General features: G+C 42.1%; 1 non-coding gene across 1 annotated transcript; it reads left to right on the top strand.

The window, feature by feature from the left end:
- Window positions 1-4522: 4522 nt before the first annotated feature.
- TRNAA-AGC lies at window positions 4523-4595 on the top strand. Its single transcript has one exon. It is a non-coding gene; the product is annotated as a tRNA-Ala (tRNA).
- Window positions 4596-7389: the final 2794 nt, after the last annotated feature.

The raw sequence follows: 7389 nt of genomic DNA on the forward strand, positions 1-7389 counted from the left end.
CAGCGGCCACGCGCTGCCTCGGGCAGCTGCCGTCCCGTGTCGTCGTCCCCCCTCCCCTGCCGTTTGTTGTTGTTTTTTTTGTTTGTTTGTTTGTTTGTTTTTCCTTCTTTAAATATAAGTGGCGCGGTGAGGAGGCTGTGCTGGGAGGTTTGCTGTTGTGTGGAGAGGGGGATGCTGTAGCTCGGTCCCCTTCCCAGGCCTTCAGGCTGTCGTTGGGATGGCGGGTGAGTCTTCAAAAGAAAAGCCTCGCCTGTATGGTGAGCCTGCCTGGTGGCCAGCTCTGGTGTTCCCTCCTGAGCCACCGGTGCTAAACTTACCTTCTGTATCAACGGAGGGAGAAGGCAGTGTTGGAAAGAGTGGATCTTGTTCTAGATTTCACAGATGCAATGGTTGTAAGTAACAGCTGAGTGGGTATGCCTTTAAATCTAATTTTTTTTTTTTGGACTGTAAATTCATAATTAGGGTTGTGCTCATGCATTATCCTAGGCATGGCTTTGAGGGTGGAGGTTGGAAAAAGTAATTAAAAATACGTATATGGGTCTGGGTTTAAGGAGGGCAAAATTCTTACCTTAAAACCACATTCCTGGTAGCTTCTAGCACTTGAGAGCATGACTTTCAAATAACTTATAAAACATAATATATATCTTCTTGTAATTCTCCTTTTTTTCTTTAAGAGATTATAAAATTTAAGGCTCTTTTGCAACTGTAAAAGCTTTTCCTGTCTTACAAAAAGATTGTGGCCTCTGAACCTTTGACACCAAACATCAGGTTACCTGCTAACAAAAAAAGCAGTTTTATTAGAAGATGGGAAAACCCACCTTTGATTTATCTTGCTAGCGGGCTTGGTGAAATTCTGTAGGCTAAGCTGCTCCAGCTTGCACCCTTCTTCCTCAGTTCCTTGGCGTCTCTGAAGCTTTGGCAGTAACCCATCTCCTGTGCATTTGTAATCTTGTTATCTTTGCATATTGCTAGACATTTTTCCTGAAAAAAAGTAGAAGGAGGAAAACCAGGAATTCAAAAATCCCTTTCAGCAAGAGCTGAGCTACTTTCCTGATGGCAAAAGTCTTTCTGTAGCTCGAGTGCTCCTTTTGCTAAATGTTGTCAGTAAAATTACAGACACACTTCTCAAATGAATAAAAGGTTATGAAAAAAAGTTAATGGTATTGGGCAACCTGAAACAAGATCAATGCAGACTTTGAATTGTTTACCAGTAATTTTAGACTATAGCAGCATTTGAATTGATAGTAGCCATCTCTGAAGAACTTTCTGTGAGGAAACCTTTATCTCTTCTGAAAATAAAAAGTGGGTTTGGTTTTTTTAATCCTTTTATTTTAGAATAACATTGCTCAACAAGGAAGTTACTCAGGAATGCCTAGTCTAAATATGCTCTTTGTCATCATTGCTAAAAATGATGTGACCTTTACCATGGAATAATTAGTGTTGTTTAGCTACCTCACTCTAAATTCCTACAGATGATCAAGTAAGCAGGTGCTGTTTAGTCCCAGATGAGAGTCCAAAGGTGATTGATTCTGCATAAGTAAGATCACATAAAAAACCCCATGTGCCTTACTTCAGTTGCATTTTCTATCACAGTTTCTAATACAAATTAAATGCTTGTGATAAGAAAGCTTCCCCAAGTGAGAAATATGGTTGCAGCTTTTGTCGCTTTCTTTAGAACTATCCAAAGACTTGACTTCTGGGTTGAATTTTTTTGTTGAAGTCTGGTTTGACAGTTAGGTGCAGCTGATGATACCTTCCAAGGGTGGTCTTAAGCTTTGTTACCAGTAGTTGATCAGTTGTTTTAATTAACTTTGAGAAAGAACTAGGAGTTCTTGAGACATGCAAAGTTAAAATGTTTTCTACCTAGTGTTTTCAACACAGAAAACATGCTGAAGCATCTATGCATGTTCTAGCAGCTGCCATGGGAAAATGAATTATTTTTATGGTCTTGCTTCACAAGTTTTGCAAATACATCAATTTCATGCTGGTTTTAATCTTTAAAACATTCTACAAACATTAAACCCCCCCCCCTATATACAATCATTCACACACACTATCCCCTCCACCCTCAATTTATTGTTTTTAACTCTGGCAGGACTAGCTTTAGTATTAATTAAAAAAAAAAAAAAAAGCATCTGACAGCTTAAACTTACAGATGGCCATAAACTCACAGCAGCTTTATTTCTGATTATTACTCTCACTTGCTCCATTCATGCTCTTAGAGCTGACAACTGTGGTTTTTTTCTGAATACCATTATTCTTTCTTCCCCTTTCTATTTTCTTGTGGCTGGCACCATCAGGAAGTCTATAGCAAATCAGTGCTGGAGCTTGTCAAGCACCGAGTGAATACTGCCATGCAGAGTAAAGACAGTGGGTTACCTTCAGTTATTCCTAGTTTGTGTTGCCACCTGCCAAAGAATCCAGCTCCAGGAACAACTGAAGGGAGCTCCATCCAAGCTATCGGTCACGTGTCAGGGCTAATGTACCTAAACCAGCAGATCCAGTGTCGCCAGAAGCCAGTAAGATGGTGTGAAAACAAGCCTGGCCGCTTAGAAACCAGTCAGGTGGCAATCTTAACTTTACTCACACTCTGGTTTGATTTCCCCTTAGCCTGGCTCAGACTTGACGGATGAATAACACCTCCTATTCTGCTGTGGAGTGACTTATTTAGCGAAGAGTTGCTGTCTGGTGTAGTGCCGACAGCACAAGAACAATCTAATATGTAAATTAAGATGTTTAAGTAACAGACTGCCACCATGTGGAAGACTATAGGCTATATAATTTGGCTGTATGTGCAAGAGTATATATAGCTTGTGGAGAAGAGCATGAATGCATGCTACTATGTCAAATCAGGTGGAGTTTGTAAACTCTCCTCAGCCTCCAGAGAACCAGGGTGCCAGTGCCCTTGCTGGGTACATTGCTTCATACATGGTAGCAAGCTTAAGTTTCAGAGAGATACCTGAGAGTCTTACGCTGTTAAAATAACAAGCAGGGGAAAGATGTAAAGTGGAACTCAGCCTGGGTTTATCAACGACATGCATGTGCAAGTTGTTACGAGCTCCTTCACGCCATGGTTGAGCTCAAGTTTGAGGCTGTCTGTCGAGAGCTTGCTAGTTAGGCCCTCTCCTGACCCCCTGATCCCCCCCTCCTTTCATCTATGCTTCGAGCTGTGTGCTGGGTTCAGGGAAGGAAGCGGCGGCAACGGGGCGGGGGGCAGGGAGGGATGGGAGAGAGGTGGGCGGGTGGCAGGGGGATGCGGGAATACCGAGGGCAAGGCTTTGGTGGCGGGGGAGAGGGCAGTTCGGAGGAACGAGGGAGGCAAACGCAGCCGTGGAGCGGCAGAAGACGAGGCCCTGGGCCAGGTCCGTGGGGCAGCGCAGCTGCAGGAGGGACGGCCGAGGCCCCTGCGGTCCCCGGGCCGGCGGGAGGCGGGCCGGCCTAGCCCTAGCTGCTCCGGGGGCGGGGGGGCAGCGCCGCTTGCTGGGGCGAGGGCGCTGCGCATGCGCCGGCCGCCCCGCGGCTGGAGGCAGCCGGTGTGGCAGAGGTGGGCCTGCTGGTGAAGCTGGTGTCGTTTTTCCAACTTTCGGACAAATAGCGGAAGGAGGAGTTACGCAGTCAGGAGCTTTTTCCAAGTATACCAGTTGATACTACGCTAGTAGTAGCAATCGATAACTGTCTCTCTAGGTAGGCGTTTTGAGTTCAATACTTGCTGTAGGCAAGTAAAGGTAAGTATTAAAATGCGGCCTATTACCATACATCGTTATGTTCCACATCTGTGATGTAGGCTTTATGGTCTGTGTCAAGTCAGGCAAGCATTTGTCATGCTTGGGTGTGTTCATTTTCCAAAAAGTCAGTGTTTTAAGGCCGTTTAAAGTAGTGCATTAATTATAGGAAAGTGTATTTGGTGAGGTAATAAATAAGAAAAATAGGGTAATAAATAAAGAAAATACAGATACATTTTAATTTCACTTGACTCTATCACCCCAGAGAAGCCAGACTCCTTCCAAAAGGATGTGTGTGTGTATATACACCCACAAATATATATACATATGTATAAGCTTTGACTATAAAACTGTTTCAATCAAGCATATAATATTTTTCACTTATTAAACATTTTCTGAGCCATTTTTTTCATGTGTATGCCTTGAAAACTGGAAAGAACATGGGTTTCCTTGTTGAATTTGAAACAGTTGTTCAGTAATGGTTGGGGTTTTTTTCAGTAACACATGTGGTTTCTCATAAATAACTCGATCTGTTGGAGAGCTTCTTGTATGAAAACAGCTAAATGACAAAGATTGTGCTTTGTCTAACAAAGATAAAAGAGATTAATAAGATTATTCTGGTAGTGTACATGCTGAAGGAGGCATCACGTGATTCCAGCTGTGAGTTGCCATCAGTTGTTGGTGAGTGGAAAGAATGACTCAGCAAGAAACAATGAATTTATAGTCAAACATAGTTGCATTGTAGTGCTTGGCAAGTCTAGAGTGTGTAAGTATAAGTTTCAAAGTTTTTTTTTTCAGGTGGGGAATTAGCTCAAATGGTAGAGCGCTCGCTTAGCATGCGAGAGGTAGCGGGATCGATGCCCGCATTCTCCAGTGTACATTTTCAACATTTAAACAGCAGCATTTAAAAATATTTCCTATTTACACTTAATTTTTCTTGTATATCGGTGTAAAGAAACCTGAGAGAATTGTAATCTAAAAAAAGTTAAAACATTGTTTTAAATGTTTTTTTTCAAAGTCATGTTTGTTCTTTTGCATACAGGGAGAAAAAAAATATAGTCTTTGCATGAAATAACAACACTTACTGACATTTTAATACAATAATAAAAGACATGAACAAATTGTAGAGAAAAGTAAGTGAGGGATTTTTTAATGTGCCCTTAAACCTTTCGTTTATGATTTCATTCAGTAGTTAAATTTATACTTGATATTATTGTTCAGTGTATAAGGAACAGAATTTTGTATTTCTGCTGTAATACTCATTATTTTTGTTCTATTTTGGTTATGTAGGCTATTTATTAGAAACAGTGGGCTAGAATATTCTATAACTCTTGTTAGTCCTGGTAGCAAGATTGTGTCCTTGGCTCGTGAATTTTCACATCTGTGAAATACCATGGAAATTTTCTCTGTAAATCTATGCTTGCACATTTTAAGTCTTCATGAGACTTTTAAAAATTCTGATTTGATTTTCTTACTTGCTCATTCTGGTATTTAACTGCTTGTACTTTCAGGTTGAGGCAGCATGAGGAAATGAGCAAAATGTACTTCCTATAAATACAGTGAATTTGTGCAGTCATGATCTTGGGAGTACACATATTAAAACAAATAGAAATCAGGAAACAAAAATTATTGAGTTTCAAGTTAAGGAAGGAGGAGATACTGTGTGCATGGATGTGTGAGTAGCTCCTGTGGAGAAAGTAAGGGAGCTAGGAGATTCTCCCGTGACATGACGAGAAGGGAGTTAACCTCGGGATGGATGGGATAAAAATTGAATTTGCTCATTTCTCCTATCCTCCACAGACTGGAGAAAAAAGAGGTATTATGACTTTAAGGCTGCTAGATGCTTGTTAAAACGAAGCCTATTGGAGAGAAAAGTGTTACGGTCTCCAGGAGTCCTCCGTGGGCTCAGGTAGTGATTTAAATGTCCATTTGCTTGGAATGAGATGCTATAGTCGTTTTCTATGTGATTATTATTGCTTCTGTGTTTTCTGTGTTTACGTTACTGCTTAATACCTGACACTTTCTGTGCTTTTAAAGAGGATGAGTAATGTTGCTCTTCTCAGCTAACCAGATGCAAGTTGTGCACTGATGAAATGAGAGAATTCAACAGGGCTCTGTACAGGTGCAGTCTGCAATCACGCACAGAACTATGGCTTCTGACTGTAAGGTCTCTAGACTAATGACTGTTTGTTACATTTATGCCCAGCTTCCTATAATGGGGCTCTTCTGTCTGTTAGGGCTTGTAAATGCACCATGATATGAACAGAAGAGCTTTTTCTCACCCCACATGGTGTTTTATGTCCTTACTTTTTAGGTAAACTATCTTGTGAAGAATTTACTGGATTGAGAGAAGCAAGGGTCCTAGCCCCCAGAAGCACTGCCTGTGCGAGGAAATTACCTGATGATGGGTAAGTGGTTTCCAGAGCCCTGTGTCAAAGGAGTGACTACTGTGGGTCTGTCCGTGCTTTTCTGAGTCAGAAGTTGCACAGAGATATCCTGTGTAAAGAACCATGAAGGAATTCAACTTTGTTTGACTTTGTTTTTATTGTTGTCATTCACACAGACTTATGTCCTCTGTAATACTGTGCTTAAATGAGTTACACAGGTTAGTTATTCATTCTGTGAAAAATTGCTCGTACTAAACTTGCTGGAAGATACTATTAGTCTGTGTCTGTGTTTGTTGTAGTCTGAGAAAGGGGAATAATTATTTCTTACTTGTCTCTAATCAATACTTTGTTCCAAATATTACTTAGAAGATCTTTCCAGGGGTGGGATGGAGCTTGAGGACCATCATCTGGCAACTCTGGAGACAGTGTTTTACAGCAAGAGGGCTGTTTGTAGAATTTGCAGCCAAAAATCTCAACTCTGTGACACGCTTCTTTTGAATAAATTTATTCCACGACATGATTGTAGATTGGTTTTTGGAGCTGAGCAGACTGCAGTTTGAAGTTTTCTTACAAGGGACGCTGTGTGATATTTGACAATAAAAAAAGTTTTTGCTGTAGTGATTACCATCACCTTATTTTGAGCAAGATGCAAGCAGAAGTTGTATTTCAGATAACTCCCTTCTTTTTGAAGAGGCTGAAAGGTAACTTTGTTACCATGTGTAAGCACTTGATTGTTGGGAAGAAAAGGAACGTAGACCTTTGAATGTGTTCGGCTTCTAGTTGTCAGGTATTTTTCCTCTGGAGTTCAACGTTGCAAAAAATTGCATTTTTTTCCCAGTACACTTACCACAGCATTGGAAGAGTAAAACAAAATAGCTGTTAGTTCCTCACCTGGGCCAGCGACGCTGTGCTTTTTTTTCCCTTTTGGCCCCAGTTTTATTTCCTGTGGTTGCAGTTAGTGTTGAAGTAATTTGTTGCTGCTAACCCTAAGGTGGGTCCTACACCTAGCGGACGGGTGTAGACAGAGATGGACCGCGGAGTCCGCTGCGTGCTTTCAGAGGCCGAAGGAGCACAAGTCGGCTTTGGCTTGGTAAGCCTGCGGCCGTATTTGTATCGCGTCTCAGAGGAGACGCGGTGCGCTGTTCGCCGCTAGCGCAGGATCGCCTAGAAGAGACGGACGCTTCCTTCTGAAAAAACCAGCGCACGGCCATCGGGTGGCCATCGTGCCCCTTTCCGGCCGCGGCGCCGGCCTGCGGGTGCCGTTCCCGGGTAGGAGGCGC

The sequence above is a fragment of the Haliaeetus leucocephalus genome, unplaced genomic scaffold, assembly GCF_000737465.1.
Source record: "Haliaeetus leucocephalus isolate CR32 unplaced genomic scaffold, Haliaeetus_leucocephalus-4.0 Scaffold428, whole genome shotgun sequence".
Lineage (NCBI taxonomy): Eukaryota > Metazoa > Chordata > Aves > Accipitriformes > Accipitridae > Haliaeetus > Haliaeetus leucocephalus.